The 18249-nt window shown below is 45.1% G+C and overlaps 1 protein-coding gene across 6 annotated transcripts in view; it reads left to right on the forward strand.

Moving 5' to 3' along the window:
• The first annotated feature begins 11916 nt into the window (after positions 1 to 11916).
• SFMBT1 (Scm like with four mbt domains 1) overlaps positions 11917 to 18249 on the forward strand; it is a 96383-nt gene continuing 90050 nt past the window's right edge. For 3 of the 6 annotated variants that reach the window (XR_008451698.1, XR_008451699.1, XM_054076779.1), the window contains exons 1-3: positions 11917 to 12105; positions 12206 to 14990; positions 16194 to 16399. The gene's annotated coding sequence lies outside the window, so the exon portion shown is untranslated. The remainder of the gene's footprint in view (positions 12106 to 12205; positions 14991 to 16193; positions 16400 to 18249) is intronic. The other 3 variants (XM_054076780.1, XM_054076781.1, XM_054076782.1) reach the window with 3 other exon arrangements.

The raw sequence follows: 18249 nt of genomic DNA on the forward strand, positions 1-18249 counted from the left end.
TAATCATTGCCTATTTTTGTGTTTGTTCCAAGGTAAAATTCAGAATTAGATATATCATTCACAGCATCTGACAGTACTCTCTCTGTTACTGGCTCGATTGTGTTATTCCAGTGTTGCATTTTAGTGAATAGCCCCTAGTTAATCAGTGTATGTATTGGTTAATATAGATTTCTATTACTGTGAATATACATCATAATGAATTAGATAATATAACCATAAAAATATTGCTATATCCAGTATGTAACATACTAAATCAAAATTAGCGATTACTAATTGAAATTATATCCCCTAGTTTAGCTTTATATAAATCAAAAGCATTTTCTCTAAAACCCATGCATCATTTGGATTAATCCTCCAGCAACTGTAAATGTTTTTCTCTGGCATTCATTTGACTAAGCTGGATAATGGGAATAGCCCTGAGGTTGAATACACGATGCAGTATGTTAGAGCTGAGACGGTGATTATTGCCACGTAAATCCTGAGCGCTGCTCACACCGAGCCCTGGAGGTGGGCACCGCGCTGCGCCCACTGTCCGTGGCTCTCCAGGTTGAGGGGAGGTTGTACTTGGACACAAAAAGCTAGGACACACAAAACCCACGCTAATTTGAAAGAAATATTGGAGATTTCCATGTTCCCAAGCTCATGGTGCTTTTCTCTTCCTTACTTCCCACTTGGAACTTGGAAAATTTGGGAGGGGTGTTTTGTTTTCACTTTCCAACATCCCAGAACGTAGATGGGAACATCAACAGGAACCGTTCCTTTCAGACGGCAGGATAGCGACGAAATAATGCAGAACAGCCTTGCGTGGCCGGCACCGGGCCGGAGGGAAGGGAGCGGGGGGAGAGAAATGCCTTTTGTGAATGATTTCAGAGTGTGTTTCTGTAGGGATCATCTCTGGACCATCAAAAAGGGTTTTGGAGGAGCCCCAGCGTGCAGTGTGGAGAAGTGCTGATTGCTCCGGAGTGAGGAAAGGATGAGAAGAAGCAGGTGAGACAGCCCGAGCTGCTTTCATTTGCAGCAGCTTCACAAAATGTCCTACCCGTGCACTGCCACCCCGACAGGGGTTACACGGCCCTCTCGTGCTTACTTTGCATTTTCAGAGTAGAAGACTGGGCGTCAGTCCAAGCCCATAATCGGCGCAAGGGCATGTCATGACAAATGCAAGGGGATAATTAGAATTTTATGAAGAACGGCTCTCTGTAATGCTACCTACTGTTTACTTACCAACAATTTTACATTTAGCAACTGAAGCATTTTAAGTAATACAAATTAAAACCAAAAAAACTAAGCAGCTGATGTTTGCTCTTAGCTCTGGGGGGGGGTTAAATACCCCTGTTTCCCCAGTACGACCAATATGTGTGTCTCTGTGTGTCTGCTCATAAAACGGGACTGAAAAGTCTGAGAGCGTAGGAATGCGGCTCTAGCAGATAATAACTCTGGATTTCATTGTTTCCAGTGTTGAGGTTTTTTACTGAAAGCCAAGGAAAGTCCAGTTCACCCCAGACAAAAGCAGGTTGAGAGCCACTCCTGGCCTTTCTAGCAGTGTGTGAGAAGATGCATGAATGGGGGGAGTCTAAAAGCAATGTGAGATGGGTTGAGAGAATTGGGGTGGGTCAGCCTGGAGAAGAGAAAGCTCCGAGGAGACCTTAGAGCAGCTTCCAGGACTGAAAGGGGCTCCAGAAAAGCTGGGGAGGGCATGCAGGGATGGGACAAGGGGGAATTGCTTTAAATTGGAGGGGGCAAGATTAGATTGGACATTAGGAAGAAATTCTTCACACTGAGGGTGGTGGGGAGGCCCTGGCCCAGGTTTCCCAGAGCAGTGGCGGCTGCCCCATCCCTGGAGGGGTTCCAGGCCAGGTTGGATGGGTCTTGGAGCCCCTGATCCAGTGGGAGGTGTCCCTGCCCATGGGAACTGGATGGGCTTTGAGGTCCCTTCCAACCCAAACCATTCTATGATTTTATGTAACATTTTCTTTATTGCCTGGGTGTGTACCTTGGCTACCTGGAGTGACCCTTACCGCAGGCAGGACTGTATTTCAGTGGTCCCCAACACTTTCATTGTGTCCAGCAACACAGTATTTAGACATATCTATTAGGGGGGAAAAAAAGGTGCTTTAGCAAGATGTTACAGTTTACATTATTGATTTGTTGTAACTAATACAGCTGCACGGATATTCTTATCTATGGGCAAATTGGACAGTGTTAATCAACCCACAGCCTAAATTACACCCACACAAAGATATGTTTTAAAAATGAACACGCAGAATGTAGCTCAGCATTAAGTATTTTTATCATCTTAATAAACCCCCTGAAATCAGCAAAAGCAAAGCAATGCGCACAAGCAAATAGCTGCCTGATGATTTTTCTCCATAAAATCAGAAATGCAAAAATTTTCAAATTCTTTAATGTTTAGTTGCTTTTTAACCCAATTCACATAATCCAAGCATCTTCTTTTCTGTTTAATTAGTTGAAACCAACCATATGGCTAATTGCTTTCTCAAGTTGTGGTCCTTTTCGAGCAGTTGTATCTGTGTCTCCGTCAGCGGGTGCTGTGGTGCCATGGATCTGGAGGTCAGGTGCTGGGGACCCACATCCACACCGTACGTGCTCCTCTGGGACACTTCCCGTGGGCTCTGGTAGGGCGCTGGGGGCCAGCGTGGGAGCTGCACAGCTCATGTGAATCTTCAGGCTTAGCTTAACCCCCGGGGATGCAGCTGCTGTGCTCTAACGCTGCTCTGTGGTGTGAACTGAAGCACAGTAAGAGGAGGGCGAAGGGGAGGTTTGCTCCCTCCTGGTGGCCCCCAAAAAGCCAGCATAGATGCACCCACCGGGTCTGCCCATCACAGCTCGAAAGGGTATCCAAGGAACATTGTGTCTGATCCATCTCTGACCGCTATTGAGGCTCTAAATACAGAAACAGAACCACAAGGCAGGGGGAGGTCAGTCTGTGCTGGGTCCTGCGGGGAAATCCCCCCGTCCTCCTGCCGTAACGCAGCTGGATCTGGGCGCTGCTCTCCAGATCTTACATTTGCAGGGCTGTCTTTGAGGGAGAAGGCAGGAAAATCCCATGTCACAAGTGAAAGGACTGTAAATTATGGGGTAAACTATCCCTGAGCGCAACCTGACAGGAACAGGAGACCACTGCGACTCACTCCCTGCCTGATTTCGCTTTAGCTTATTCAAATCCGGGTCTCCCACCTATGAGGACGCTGGTTAGAAAGATATTTGCCCTGTGCTTGGAAAGGCTTTCTCTATGCCTTCTCCCCGCTGTGGGAGCATTCTGGTGTCCAGCTCCGGATCATCTGCGTGCGCCTCTTTGCTCCCTTGTGGTGCCGCTCTTAAGGGTGGGTGGTTTAAGGACCTGATTTACATGTGTGTAATGGTAAATCCCATTAGACATCGCCAAGGTCCGGTCCGTGCATTGAAAAATACGTGTGTTGAAATGCTGAGCTACAAGATGCAAAATCTGAAAGTATCGCTTTGTGGTGCTAATGATTAATATTAATGCGAGTAATAGGTTTTCATGATCTGGACGGGGTGAATGGTGAAATGGATTCAGGTCTTTTTATTTTCTTTTCAGCTTGTTCTTATCTAGAGAAAAAAAAATGCTAATTACCAGAAGCTAATAGCTAGTGTGTTACTTACCCTCTTAATTAGTACCCTAATTATTAAGTGCAGTGATAACCACTAGTTAGAACATATTTGCGTTTTAAGACTTTCTTGTTTATCTGTCTTCCCACCCCCTCTTTTTAATGACACTGGCAACGGCAGGGTTGCTGGAGAGAGAATACCAATAATTTCCCCTTGGGAAATGAGTCATTTTGAGCCTCCTAAACACTGGTACAATTTTAATTCTCTTGTAAAATGCTTTTCCCCTTTGAACTGTTGGCTTGGGTTAGATCTGACATAGAAGTGCTAGCATGTGAAATTGGGAGGATGAGTTCAGGGGACCAGAAAAGGCCACCTCAGCACCACAAGGTCTTGCTCAGCGTCTACGGTGGGAGGCAGGAAGGTGGCTGAACACCACGGTCTTTGGCTGCCCTAAATTCTGAAGCATTCAGTGAAATATCCCTCGCAGTGTCTGTCTAAAGCCATGTTTTCATTTTGGGGTGCACTTCACATAGTCGTGCCGATAACCTCCCGCTCTCCATCCTTTGGAGTAGGAGGCCGTGCTGTGCGGGTGCTGACGCTGCCGTCCGCAGTGTCCGCGCTGACTCCGGGAGGGTGGCACCCACTCAAGAGAAGGAGGCGCCTGTTCAAAGTTCATCTACACTAAAGCGAAATGTCAAGCAACTACATGTGGATTCTTAATAAAATAGCCACTTAAACAGAAAATTAAGCATTAATACCTGCCAAAAATCCTGTATTGAGGTGATTGGTGTACGTGGGCCACTGCCAGAAGTTGTAATAATACAGCCTTTTTGTGGAGTCTTATTAACTGTTTTCAGGGAGCGGCACGTTGTTTAAGTGACTGAAGCCAGTGATTTAAGATGCATGGCAGAGGGGAAGAAAGATCTCTTGATTACAGAGCGCAGCGTACTTGAGTGCTGTTCTTGAGACGGATATACTGTAGCACACCAGAAAAAGTACCTTGTTAGCTGTAAAATCTAAAGGAAAGAGTAAGACATCCCTGCTCTTTCTGCCCTTGATTCTTGGCAGTGCGGATTACAAAATGCTTAAAAGATGTGGATTAGAAAAGATTTGTTAACTCTCTGTACAGTTACTGTTTCTGTCGCCTCATTAGTATGCACGGCCTCACGCTGATTGGAGATTGCCTCTGCCCTGAGGAGCTTGAAACCTAAAGGCAAAACCCCGCGACCATTTGAGATCTGAACATTTCAAGGAAGGCTCTGAAAAAAGGATTCATGAAACTGTGAAGAAGTATGTTTTAGCTGACATGTCAAAAGCAGGGAGCAGGCGGGCAGAGTGAACAGCTAGAGCGGAGGAGGAAAATAACGAGAGTCCTAATTGTTGTCAGCTTGATTCCAGCCCTGTTCACCCGGACAGACTTCACTGCCTGTTTAGCAATGGAGATATTACTGATTTGCACTAATCTAAGTGAGGACCTCTTCCCTGCTTTTATCTAGCACAGTGCCTGCTGGAGTGGTTTTAACCCCTTGGTCCTTTCACCTTGTTCAATATTTACGGGCGGGCAGGGTCTGCGAGGGAGCGGGCAACCGCACAGCCAGGGGCGGGATGGGCAGGGATCCACATCAGAGGGTCGCAGGGGTGATTAATACCCCTGCACGTGGGCGGCTTCCTGCCCCTGAAGGTAGTCCCAGTTTTTCCAGCCAAGTGGTGCCTTCCGAAGGCTTTTTCTCCATCCTGCCTTTCTGGCTGTTGTCCTTTTGGTCCATCAGACAGAAGCAGCTGCAGCGCCAGTGTGGTCGTTGTATAAGAAGGTGCTGCCCGCGGTCTCTGTCTCTCCTCTGATCTGTGTAAATGTTCCAAACAGCTTTTGGTTCCTTCTTCTTACATCTGTGCCTTTCCCAGCGCTCCCGCAGCACCAGCGGCTTAGCGACCCGAGCCTCAGCACGAGCTGTGGCGTCCTGCAAGCCCCCGTTGCTCCGGCCACGTCGCACACGCTGCTCGAGCGTTTGTGCCACACGTGACGCGTCCATGTGTTGCGTAGACATACCCTCCACTCAGCCAGAGAAAACAGCTCCCGCGGGGTAAAGCCGGCATGTGCTGCGGGATAAATAAAGCTTTGAGGATACTTAGAACATGTTTTCCTGAGAACAGCCGTGATCCCAGGAACGGAGTCAGGGCGAGAAGCAAAGGGAGCTTTTTTGCCTGTGAGTTGGTGGTCTGGAAAACAAAGAAAACCCCACTTAGTTTGTTAATTAGGCAGAAAATTCTCCCAGGCAGTGAATAAATGCCCAGGCCAGGATGGAGGCACCCCGTGGAGCCGGCACACGCTTCTCCAGCTCCGAGCCCAGCGGCCCGTGCTGTGCAGAGCGCGGCGCGTGGCTGAGCCGCGTGGCCTTGGCACCGCCCGGGCTCTGCCCTGCCCGGCGCAGCGCTGCGTGGCTGCTGCCGCCTGTTTGCGGGTGTTTGTGAGCCACAAAGAGCACCCGGTTCGGGCTGCGACAGGAGCACGGCATGTCCATCGCATGACCGAAAAGCCTTCTCCCTCCTTCCCTTCTGGTTAGATGTCGGCTTTGTTACCGGTGGGAGGTGTTCGTTGGCCATTGCAGGGGTAGATGGTCTTTAAGTCTCTTCCAACTCGAACTATTCTATGATTTGTCTCTGGGTACATAGAGAGGTCTTCCAGTCCTGATCTGCTCTGAGTGGCCTAAAATTTCGTAAGCATTCACAATACTCACCCGTGGACAAGAGAGGGTTTCTCTATGGGAAGGCATTTCGGAAAGTCATGGTGCTTTGTGCATGCAGCGTTCCCTGGGAAGGAGCTTCCCTCGGTGTGATTTCAATGCCCAGGTCTCTTTTCCTGCCTGGCAGAGCTGAGTTTGTAGCTATTCCACACGCTGCACTGGGTTTCTTTCCCTCTGAGCCTTAGAAGAGTAAGGAAATAAAATAATGAAATGGTCACAACGGCAGGAGTCCAGTCGAATGGGTAATTGTCACACAGTATAAAGGTATTTGAAAAGGTGGAGGGAAAAATAATCTAAATGTCCTCCTTTTACTGGGAAAGTGTATTATTATTTATGAATATTTTTTGTTGTTGAAGGAAAGTGTAAGATACAATCAGAGAGACCATAAAAAATGAAATGTATAAAGTGTTATTTACATTATATGGGAGAACAGGGAATCACCGGCAGGGAGAATGCTAGCTTATTTAAATACAAAATCAAGTTATTCAGCATTGCATACTTAGGTTCACTTCTGTGTAAAAGTAGTCCATAATTCTTCCGGCAATGGAAATGTGAATTCTGGCGAGTGCTGCTAATGGCTCTGTCCCAGCTTCCATTTGTATTCCCAGACCATGCACAAGGCTGGGGCAATATTCTGCTGCAGGAGGAGCTGAGCAGACCCAGAGCTGAATGAAAGGCAGTTTTCTCAAAGGTTTCCTTCTGTATAACGAGTGAAACAATGAGACACCACCCCCCGGCGCGGGATACCTGGAGCATTGGCGGAGCGGCAGTCTCCTTGGGCTGATGCATTAACTAAATCACCAACACGTGTGCTCGGGCTGCGAAGCTTAAACATTGGCTTTAAGAGGTGTGTGTGTATGTGTACAAATAAATACCCACTGTTAATAGGCGGTGAATAAGTTTTACTGCTTCTTGCCACTAAGGACTGCAAATTCTGATTAGTGACTGTGTTTATCCTCCCTTTCCTTTCTCCCAGCACTCTGCGATGCCCCACGGTTTCAAGTCACCACCTTTGTGGGCAAGGGCTGCTTTATTGCTACTGAAATATGCTTCCATTGTACAAACAAAATGCTTTTAGTGCTATAGATGCTGCTAAAGACGCGAAGCGGGGCCATGCGGCTGTTCCTGAAGCCATCCCCGCAGCCAAATAAAGCTGCTTGCGTTCACACTGGTGGAGAAAGCAGTCCCAGAGCCTCAGTTACTGGGTTACTGCATGTGTCGGGGTGGCCCAGAGGCAGAAGCTGTCGCTGTCCTTCTTTCCGTTTGCAAAGAATGACCATTTTTTAACGAGGTTTGCTGGTCATGGTCAACATTCAAATCTTCATCACTAGGTGGAGATTAAATTATTCCTGTAGGTCCTCTTTGGACTGTTGAGCCTGTGTGACTGGGTTACGTTTGGGATGCCGTCTGCTCTCTTTATCCATTGCTCTTGCTACAGCGCTAGAAACATACCTGGAAAATTCTTTTGCACGTTCCCAGAAGACAAAGTTCCGTTGGTTCTTAAGACACAAGTGGAGACTGGTGCTGCTGCACATGTGTAGGTCGATGTTGCACCTGATTTTGTAGGACTGGTGATCAGCAAGGAAAATTTTTTGCCTTTACTATTTCCATCTGCCAGTAATAGAGCGTGAACAGGCATGAAATGTCATAATCTCAGGTTTTTACACTCCTATATTTTACCATAAAATTGATTGCTTTCTCAGATTTGAGAAATTGGTCTGTGCTGAACACATTAAGGGCTGTTAGCATTGGGCAACCCTGCACATATTTCAAACAGATAAGCTCTAAAAAGGGGTTTGTACTATTGGAAATTCTATCCAGAAAAAGATGACAATGTCCACAAAGATCATTTTTTCATCTCTTCCTGTTGACAGAAAAAGGTCTGGCTGAGTTGGATGGTTTAAAAAACGGTGTTGGTTTACAGCCTTTGGAATTACCCCTGGAAAAAAAGCCTTTGAAAATCAAAACAGAACTTGGGGATTTCGGTTTAAATCAACCTGAGAAATCCTGAGTTCGGTCATCGCTACTGAAACGTGACTCGGCGTCAGAAGCATGCAAAACCCTCCGCTCAGTGTAAAAATGTACATTATCCAACGTTAGCTTTGACAAACAGGCAGGTCTCATCGGACCTTCCAGATGGTGCAGGGGGAGAGTCATCATTAGAGTGAAAGTGGAGAGGAGCAAACTGAGGCTGCTCTCCATTTTCCCCAACAGACCATTGCTTCCCTTACTCACAACTATAATATTCTTCAGCATAATCAAACTCTCTTCAAGTTTTCATTCTAACACTCAATCCACTTTGATATTTTTCATCATATATTTCAAATTAAGTTATTTTTTGGTGTTCTGAGCACAGCGTGAAGATCATTCGTTTTAAAATGCTATTTAAAATGATTGCTAACTTTTTTTACTTCGGAGGCTTTTGCAAAAATTCCAAATCACTACTTGGAAGTCCAAATATTTCATATATAGATGAAAATCTGGCTATGATTTTTATTTTGCAGGCTATTTTTCAGAACCAAGACGTGGTGGTAAAATCTCGAAGAGAAGTATTCCTGGATTGCAGAGTGAGGTTGGTGGATTTCTTCTTTCCTAACTGTACATATTTACTGAGACCTTCGAAAATCTCTGTCTTTTGGAAGGTTTGGAACGCCAGTTGTCAGATGATGTTTTGGAACTACAGTTCTGTTCTATATTTACCCTCAGCCTAAACAGATGCCGTAATTTGAGCTCGCAAAACTGCAAATCTTAATCTTTATGAATTTTTGGGGCATACCATTAATTTGCCGTTATTCCCATCCGGTTCAGGACAGAGTCACACATGAAGAATGGAATCATCGGCAGGTTTCTTTGTCGTTATTTTTCGGTGGGGTGTGTATGCGTAGAGTTGAGAAAGCAAAGCTGTCTGTCCTCTTCATTTTGACAAAATTTCCACCCATCTGGATGTTTTTATCTTGGAGAAAATAGGAAGAAATAGAAACTTTCCCCAGTGAGCTTTGAGGGCTGCCTGGAAATAAAGAGCCCTGCTCACCGGAACGTTAGCCCAAGTGAATGGGAACATTCGAAAGGTTATGAGCTAAATCAAAATGCAAAGTCCCAAACTGGACTGCCGGCAGCAGCTCCTCGTGTTTCATTTAAAGCCAGTTTAGTTAAAATTATTTTCCCTTTTGTTTGCCAGGAAAACGAGCTGTTGTTTAAGCTCATTACTGCTAACATTTCCTAAATACATGGGTACCGAGCTCTGCTCTGCTTTCTGTGCCTGAACTTGCAGATGAAAGCATCTTTGTCTGAGAAGTTGCCATTTTGCTCCCTTTCGGATGCAGAGCATCCGCTACTGTGCCCAAACTCATGGAGGTTCCATTTCAAGGCCGGGTTGGATGGGCCTTGGGCAGCCTAATCCATGGGAGGTGTCCCTGCCCGTGGCAGGAGGTGGAGCTGAGTGGGCTTTAAGGTCCCTTCCAACCCAGACCATTCCATGATTCTGTGATTTGTACCCTCTCGGTAACTGCTGCCGCACAGCAGTGTGACTCTGGCCGAACCACCCTGAGCCCTCCCGGCTTACATAAGGGCCGGCTTCTTTATTTAAAAACAAAACAAAAATTAAAAGTAAATCTACTGCTTTAAGGACTCTTTCTTCAGTTTTAGCACCCATTAAAGTACTCAAATGGACTTCTGGAGCAGATGGACGTAGCGCGCTGTGGGTGAGGATTAAGCAAGCCCAGATAAATTATACAAGGAGTAATCCAATGTGAACACACCCTGCCTTGCCCTTGGGGGACTTCAAATGAGCGGCAGTGTTCAGACCAAGCTTTGTGGTTGGTTACAGCCCCCTCCTAGCTGGTTTCCCAACAGCAATGCAGTGGTTGATGCAATGCTGCCTATTAACATTTTATTTTATGTTCTGTATATTTTTATGACAAAAGACAATAGGGAGATCGGTGTGCTCGGCTGAGCAGCTTATTTACATCCAGTCGCGGTGTTGCTGTCATGACTGGAACACACACAGTACAGAACTGAAGTATTATAGAATCATGGAATGGTTTGAGTTGGAAGGGACCTCAAAGCCCATCCAGTTGCACCTCCTGCCATGGGCAGGGACACCTCCCACTGGATCAGGGGCTCCGAGCTCCATCCAACCTGGCCTGGAACCCCTCCAGGGATGGGGCAGCCCCCACTGCTCTGGGCACCCTGGGCCAGGGCCTCCCCACCCACACAGGAAAACTTTTCTTCCTAAAATCTCATCTCAATCTCTCCTCTTTCAGTTTAAAACAATTCCTCCTCATCCTCTCTCTGCACTCCCTGATCCAGAGCCCCTCCACAGCTTTCCTGGAGCCCCTTTCAGCACTGGAAGCTGCTCTAAGGTGTCCCCAGAGCCTTCTCTTCTCCAGGCTGAACAACCCCAACTCTCTCAGCCTGTCCTCAGAGCAGAGGTTCTCCAGCCCTTGGATCATCCTCATGGCCTCCTCTGGACCTGCTGCAACAAGTCCATGTCCTTCCCGTGTTATGGACTTGTCTTTTTAGAGAGAAAATATCAGGTGCTTTAGGTAAGCTGTTAGGGAACACAGCGAGCAAGTTCGTTAGAAATGCAGCCTGGAAATTGAAAACATCTCTTCCAGGTGTTTGCTTCAGCATTTGGAAGCTGCTGGTCACCTGAAAGCTTTGGCCCAAGTTTCACACAGAAAGCAAAATGGGCAACAGTAACTAAGTAGATGCATGAAAAAGGAATTGTCTCTTTCTCCCTGGAGGAGAGATCCATTCTGCTGGAGCTGGGTAGCACTTGGAAGCTCACAAAGCTCCTTTTCATTAAAGAAATGAAAGCCTTGTCATCCCCAGAGGTCTTAATTAGGCACCTTTTGCCATTCACACAAATCTCTGCCTCTGCTGTCAAGTCCTATTTGTTTTAAAAATTGATTCATTCATTTCAGCTCTTTTGCTGGGCAGCAAAACTGGATAGAGCAAACGAATCCAGACGCTCTGTAAAGCGTGAGGGGTTTAATGTAATCAGTGTGGCCACGCCAAGCTCAGAGAACAAGTGTACGCCAATGCTTTGGTGCAAAACACTCACAGAGCAATAACAAAACCCGTGTTCAAAGCAAAGAGGGCTGCAGAGGAGAGGAAAAAAAGCACAGATGGAGTATTAGCTCCCTGCAGACCTGTGTGGTGCTCGTGTGTTTGTGGTGGGTATTAATCTGCAGGCGTGACTTATCAGTTAGATAGGAGGGGTCAAAATGAAAGTGCTAGGCTTGAACAGTGCTTAGGTTGAATGTTTTTTAGTGCAGGTTTTCTGATGAGGAATGGTTTAAAGGTTTTATTTAAAGGAGTTGGCATTTCTTTTTTACAACCTCCTGAAAAATAACGTCTTTTAGGAATTTAATATAAATGTATCCTGAGTTCAGCTCTGTTCATAAACCTTTGAAGCATTTCTCTATTGTGATAATATTTGATGTCTGTTTACAGGGAGTTTTATAAGTCACCAGGAAACAATCGCTTTTATACAAACGTGTAAACACATATAGGAATGCAAGTATTTGCATAAATTGTTTTCTCTTCGTAATTTTCTTGTTTAAAAAATCTCAACCAGCCTTGAAACAGGAACAAAACTGTAACCATCGCTAGTGGGACCTGTGTGGAGCATCAGGGATGTGCGACTGGAGCTCAGCAGCGAAGCCAAACAAAGAAGATGTGAGTCTCACTGTCCAAGGAGCTGAGCCTTCCACGTGCGGGGTTGCTGCTTTCCAGGCTGAGAAGAGTCTCTGGTTATCTGCTCTTTCAGGTTTGGCTGATCTTCTCAGAGATGGCACTAAATAGGTGGAAGTTATTTTCACTGACCGTTGTGCGAACACTCTGGATTTCTCCAAAACTTGCTATTTTAGGTCTGAAGCTACTATAAAGCTGTTCTTGACATGCATAAAGGGCTGGATGATCCATTATTAATCAGTGTGCTGCATTTTGGAGGAGGAAGGAGGATACAGGCAGAGGTAAGTATTTAGCTTCTGTGGACATGGTGTGTTCTGGGGAGAGTGTGTTTAAATAAAGACCAGTGTAGCTAACAGAAAAGAGTAAAGGTCATTGATTCAAAGCCCTGTAGGGGTCGTTTTCTCACTGATAATCTGATTATCTTTTCAGTATATGCATCTTTTCCTTTAAAAGTGGTATCAGTTTGGGTTGTTGCTTGCTGTGGTTTGTGGCTGCACTGATGAGCTGTGCCGTAAGAAAGCCTGAAAGCCCTTCCTCGCGTGCACACAGAGGAATACAGATCGTGGATTAGATGCATGATGGATCCTTGCAAGCTCCTCTCAGCCAAATTGTACTAAGACAGTGTCTCAGCTGTCAGTGTTGGGTTTTATTCATCTTTTTTATCTCAGCCTGTTAAAGAAGTTGCCAACAAAAGTATCAGTGCTGTAGGAATAGCCTATGAAATAAAAATCCTCACCTCTTGTATTTCTCTGCCCATTTGCTGCTGCTGCTGGTACAGATCCAACACACATGCCTCTGCTTAGTTGAATACAGAGTGATTTGCTTTTGAGTTCCTTCTTTTCCAAAGATAAGCAAGTCTTACTCGTATTTTATCGATCGGAAGTTGAAATTTCCATAACACCACCGAGAGTCTTGCTGACAAAGCAGCGTAAGCAAATTGTCTGAGAGGCTCTCATTACCTAGAGGACTGAATCCAAAAGGGTTTGTCAAAGAGGTTCACACAAGACGGGGTTTTGTGCTTTCTTGTGAGTAGATGGTGCTTGCAACACCCAGCTCAGGCTGCTGGTTTGTATGATGCAGATCAGATCATGGGCATTGCCAATGAGGCCTCTTCAATAACGGGTGCTTTTCGCTGCAGCATTTCCTACACACCGTTTTGCCCACGGTCATAAAAATCCCTGCAGTCTGTATTTTGCCTATAAAGTTGGGCGATGGCCTATGTGTATGCTCTGCATTTACATTGGATTTGCTGGAATTTGTAGCACAAGTTCCTTTGAGTAATGACAGTGAAAGCGTTAAACATCAAGGCACGCTGGAGCTGTGTATAACCCAGCAGACTCACCCGTAAGACTCTAACTTATTTAGTTTTTGCTGCGTAAAAATATACTTGAGTCTTCACCTGCAAAAATTCAGAGTGAAACTCTACTCGGAAAAGCAGCTTCATCTCATAGTGCAGCAGGACCAGGCATCCGGAGGTGTCAAAATGAAAATGTGACGCGTTGTGTTTAGCGAGACCTGAGATGGATTTTGAACACTGCTCAAGCTTGGGAAGTTTTACATGGTTTGGAAGAAGGAGAAGCTGCTGAAATGCTCGGCTTTGCTACAGCAGCTGCTGCAGATCTCGTAGATGTGTTGGACAAAACAAGATTAACACATCTCAGACATAAAAGTCATTGAGAGAAAACATGGTGAACCCTGCAAAGCCTGGACTGTTCCTGTCTCATTTGCAGCAGAGGACTGGTCTGAAAATATGCAGAAGCTGCATAAGAAGCTGCGTGAGCTGGGCTAGGTGGTCATTCTCAGAAGGAAGAGGTAGTCGTGTTCAAGCTCTTCCCCGACCTGAGTTCCTGGTAGAAAAGCAAACCAGTTTCCTAGCTGAAAAGTAAGTGTCAAAAGATACTAGAATTTAATTATTTCTTATTTCCACCTATCAGAGAGAGTTAAGTGAGAGTGATTAAGTGGATAAATGTATCAAGTAAACCTGCAGTGAAAACAATATACTCCCTTTCTACAACTGTAAACAATTACTGCCGTGTGATTTGGAAAGTGTCGATTAGCCCTAACCCCAGTGAATCAGAGCTGCTTTCTGGTGTAATGAAAACAGAGCATCTTACCGCCGCATCGGTATAGATTGCATTAACCTTAATGACTCCTGTAAGGCTAAACCCTGCCTTGGCGGCAGATTGAATGCTGAGCGTTTTAAACTTTGCCTTTGACTTATCTTTGTAAAACTTACATTGATTCTACTCTAATTTAAACTAGGAATACAGGAGCTGTCAGCTTTGAACAGACCACTGGAGCAACTAATTTGATTTTTTGTTGGTAACTGTAACCAGTGACGCATGGACTCAGGGGGAAAAAGTATACTTCATCCCCTGTCCCTTCCCCCTTTCTCTTTCCCCTTTTGTCCTTCCCCTAATTTGTTTAATGAAGTGTGATGCGATGCCATGGAGGACCAGATTTCTTTACCTCCAGCTGATGACAAGTTTATGTACTGAAATGGAAATATTAGCAGCTCTTGTGTCTTCAAACTTCCTGGTGTTACCAGAGATATTATTCCTGCTGGTGTAAATGTCAAATCCCAGTTTGGAAAAAATTCTTCTGTATCTCCTGTATTAAACGGATTATTCCAAGAAGTCTCCAAATTCATTGCCAGAAACCCTTTTTTTTATTGTTGAATGCTTCCTTTCAGTGGGAGTGTAAAGAGGACCACATTACTCCATGAGCACCACCATCTGCCACATCTCCTCTTTCATTGTTAATCCCTGGGTAGAGTTTATTTGGTGAATTTGATAGGAGTTCCTCTTAGACTTATCCCAGCATAACAAGACCTGACCCCCTTTCCTTCACTTGCAGGAAATCCATCTCTTCGTGTTGCGCTTGGATAAAACTGCTGACTCTTCATGGGAAGAAAGATACGGGTTGATCTCTCGACTAGAGTGATTTCTTCTTGGTCTACAGGTTGGTATAGCTTTATTGATGAGCTTCTCCAAAGTATCTGTGGGCTTTAAGTTCCCAACTTATGACAGTATTAAAGTGATTTTGCTGTGGGCAGTTGTTCTGCATCCCACTGGGGTTTCAAACTCAGGAGTTGAAAATGAAAGTGCCCAAGGTTGGTTACTTTTTGTATAAAAATATGATATGGTTCCAATTTCTGAGATATATTAGTTTTATTTAGCATATACCACATCGTGCTTTGTTTTACCTGAATCCACCATGCTTCAGAATATTCAGCTATTAACGCAGCAAAGCCACCGTCCTTGTCAGCCTGATTGCTGCACTGATTTTTTCCAAAGCTCTGGTGTTCAGGGAATATATATTATCAGCTTATTTGTTCTGCACATTAGCAAAACCCCTGCTTATGAGTTACAAAAAGAGCTCAGAAATATTTTATTCGTGATGACTCCAAATTCCACAGATGGCTATGGTGGAGAATAGAAACTTACAGCTGTACTTGAATTAAAAAGGGAAAAGAGTCCTTCAAGCTTTGAAGTCACCTGGGAATCTCTGAGTAAAGCATTTTCCTGCTCACGTGTGAAGCTGGAGCGTGCTGCTGGCATCGTGCCTCGCAGCTTTGCAAACTTAGCTCCGTGTGAATGGGAGCTCCACTGCAGGCAATGTACTACAATATATTTTTAAATTCAAGTTTAACTATTTTTCCTGTCTTTATTCCTCACATTGGGATGTGCAAAAGCTTCTCATTCTAGAGCGAAACTAAAAGAGAAGTGAGTAAGAATGAAGCAGTCAGGGGGTTAACCTGAGAATTCCCACACCAAACAGGAAAAATGTTTACAGGTTGAGCATCTGTAATATCAGGATAGAGGAGAGAAAAAGATAAAGACCGCATTAGTGGGAACCTGTGCGTCATTTGATGGACTCTCAGAGTGTGCAGTAACTGCAGGGCTAAGTGAATTGGAAAAACAAGTGGATTTAGGGAAAACAGATAGAAGACTCAAGGTCCAAATTGTTGCTAAAGCTTCCCTCGCTGAGAACTATTACAAAGTTATTACAATAAATCAGGAATTTCCAACCTGAGCAACAGTACAGTCCTGGTAAAACAGGAGTGACAGCACAGCACGCGGTGGTGCTTGTAGCTCCCAGCTGGATCCGCATCCGTACCCTGACACAGCGTTCCTGGTGCCTAGAGAAGGATTCTCCTTCCAGGAGGCCGAGGAGGGACACTGCAGCTCCTGCCTTCAGCTGAGGTAGCACGTCCGAGAGATGAAGCAAGAACCGCGTCTTAGTCTCTGCGAGCAATAAATCACTGCTGAGCTCCTCACCTGAACTTGTCCCAGCTCCGTGCTTTTCCAAGATGCTGCGTGTCCAGCCCGCTGCTACAGGCTCCGGGGATTTTCCACTGCTGCACCCAGGTACCGCTGATACCACGTGCGCTGGTTTCCTACTGTCGTTAGCTAACCTGCTCCTTGCTTTTGTAACCGCGCTACAAAAGTACTCGCTGAAGATCACAAACACCCGGTTTGGTCAGCTGCGGTTCATTTGAGCTCATATTTTCCATTTAAAATTACTAACTAACAAAATCTTGTTCTCATTTCTGAGGGCTGAGACTGCTTAAGAAGCAGCTTGAATTACTACAGAAAGCTGCGTGACAGACCTTTGTGAGACATGAGTTTGTGTCATGTGTTGTAGTTCATTAGTCTCCCGAGGTATGCAAAATCTTTCTGTGATTATTCAGTAGCCATAAAAACATGAAAGAAGAAATGCAACTACCCCAATATTCTGCAATTTCTTTGGGGTATAAACGTATTTCTATTTCTGAAATGTTTATGCAGCTCTAGGACGTTTATTTGTAAGACACAGACTGCTTCAGTAGGACCTACAGTACCTTAACCTTGGCTGGACTAGACTCTAGGTGCCTGTGTAAGTCAAAAATAAAATCGAATTAAACCCTAACTTAAGTAATTGAATTTTAGTAGCCAAAATTTATGAAGGAAACAAATTTCAGTTATACCTGTGTACTTGTAGAAGATGAGTTTTCAGTTGTTAAATATAAGTGCTCATAGACGAGCTTGTGCACTCAACCAGGGAGAGAAAAGAATCAATATCACCTCTGAGCAGCAGCTCAGATTTCAAATATTCACAGCCTGTAAAGTCAAACTTGTGAGGTTTAATTGACCAGGAATAATTTGAGGATGGAGTGATCTGTATGTGCTTCATAGGCAGAATGCAACTGAGTTATTCACTGGAAATTATTTATTCCACTTTAGAAATTATGGGACACTTCCACCGGGGCTGTGCATTTGCTAAAACTTTAACTTTAATTTGCACATCAACAGTGCATGATCCTCAGCCAGAAAAGGAACAGCAATTAGGAACTTGTTTTCATGTAATGCCCTCCCACCATTGCTCTTCCAAGTAGTTCATAAAACGTCCAATCTGGATATCAATAAGCACAGCCCTCCTGCTGCGGCCACGCAGCGTTCTAGCTGGAACGGAGAAGATTAACAAGGGATCCATGATCCTTTTTGCTTCTGTGACTTTCAAGTTCAGAGCAGAATTAACCTGTGATTCTTGCCTCTGCTTCTCTGCTTAGACCAGTGAACTAAATGCCCATTTTTCTCCCTCAACTGCCTGTGAATATTTCCTGTAGTTTCTCCTGTAGAGCCCTGTCCCTGTGGCAGAGCTGAGAGTTTGGCTTCTCCAATTCCAGTGTCATTTTTCTGTGACCTATTGCAAAGCCCTCCTGCTCTGTGTGGCTTCTTAATGTGGTTTCCACGTCTCTGGAAATGCCAGGCAGGAATCACGATCTGGTGGGAAAAGTGTTTCTGGGGGAATGAGACAACCTTCAAACCACCAAATACTGCTCGAGGATGCAAAAGCTCAGCTAAGTGAGTGTCAAGAGGAAGGAAGGCAAAAGTAAAGCGAACAGAATTTAGAAGATAAGTGGCCTTTCAGTTCTGTTTATAAGATTAAACCTTGGCTTCGTTCAAAAATTACATACTGATTATGAATATAACCGTCAGGGGAAATAAAGTCATTTAGAGGTGACTTAGAGATCCCATAGGAAATACTTTGGTGTCATGTATGGAATCTATCCTGCTTGTGTCCAGATTTACCACTTCTGTAAACGTGTTAAATCAATGTCCCCGGGCCAGCGCGCCGGCTCCTCTGGCTGGGTGTGCAGGGGCAGCGGGGCTGGCGAGGCCAGCGCTCCTCGAACTGTATCGCTTGCAAATTTGGCATCCTCAATTCAACGAGGACT

Source organism: Cuculus canorus, chromosome 11 (genome assembly GCF_017976375.1).
Source record: "Cuculus canorus isolate bCucCan1 chromosome 11, bCucCan1.pri, whole genome shotgun sequence".
In the NCBI taxonomy this organism is placed as follows: Eukaryota; Metazoa; Chordata; class Aves; order Cuculiformes; family Cuculidae; genus Cuculus; species Cuculus canorus.